Source organism: Engraulis encrasicolus, chromosome 9 (genome assembly GCF_034702125.1).
Source record: "Engraulis encrasicolus isolate BLACKSEA-1 chromosome 9, IST_EnEncr_1.0, whole genome shotgun sequence".
NCBI classification, from domain to species: domain Eukaryota; kingdom Metazoa; phylum Chordata; class Actinopteri; order Clupeiformes; family Engraulidae; genus Engraulis; species Engraulis encrasicolus.
Window position 1 is genome coordinate 23,096,567 of NC_085865.1, and position 991 is coordinate 23,097,557.

A 991-nucleotide genomic window follows, 5' to 3' on the forward strand; every position below is an offset into this window, starting at 1 on the left:
GTTACATATGTGGGACGAAAATGATGTGGGAGAACTTAAACGAAGCGAAATGCCGTGCTTCTTAAAAGAATGCAGCGGGCACAACGTTTTGGTGAAGAAGTGTTTGTCGGTTATTGAGCATAGGAACTACCATGTGTCACTGAAATAACACATTTCATTTAAGTAGCATACACAGAAGGCTAAAAAAGAACGCAGAGTATTACAGTGCGGCACCAGCAACTGGCAAATTAATAATCGACCACTGTGATTTCTGACTAACAATTTGTGATTACTGATTAGCCTGAACCAGCTCTTACGCCGCATTGCCAGAGACACAACAGACGAGCCCCGTAGGGTATGATTAGCCTACATATAAATAAATATATACAAAAAATACTATATTGGACTACACAACATTAGGTGTCATATGCATTCAATCTAGACTCACCGCACGTCTTTCATGAAGATTTTGAGGTCCAAACTCAACTGGTTATTTGGGCATTTTGATGAAAATGGGCTGACGAATTCTGTCGACAGCCGCGGTTTGTCATATCTGTGTAATAAACATTCGTCGTCTCCAGTGCAAAGAAAAACAACGTCAAACAAACGCGTTCTGTGAGCCGAGTATGTGGCCTTGTTGTGCTACATTGCTTTCAGTGGCTGTATTAATTTCATAGCACGGAGAAGGCATGATGGGACCACAGCATAGGATGCGCTCGGAAACTGATGCGCGATTATGGCAGTGATGGGGTAGGGAGGGGTTACTGCAGGGCAAGTCGCTTTCTCCTATGAGAATCGAATTACAGCTAAATTCTTAAAGGGGCATGCACAGCTATAGTAAACAAGAGCTAAATAGTGTAAATCTGGCTATTTACTGACTGAGGCGTATCTATTTAATAGGATTAAAGTTTGGCTTTTAGTCAGAATGCAAATTAGTATGGCTGTATAGGCTATTATGACTGTAACATAATACACCCGTTTGTGTTTTTAAAATAGTTTCTAATGATGAGTT

The 991-nt window shown here is 40.8% G+C and overlaps 1 protein-coding gene across 1 annotated transcript in view; it reads right to left on the reverse strand.

Moving 5' to 3' along the window:
- Nucleotides 1–696, reverse strand: part of tlcd4a (TLC domain containing 4a) — a 28,537-nt gene extending 27,841 nt beyond the window's left edge. Inside the window, exon 1 of the mRNA XM_063206779.1 lies at nucleotides 428–696. The gene's annotated coding sequence lies outside the window, so the exon portion shown is untranslated. The remainder of the gene's footprint in view (nucleotides 1–427) is intronic.
- Nucleotides 697–991: the final 295 nt, after the last annotated feature.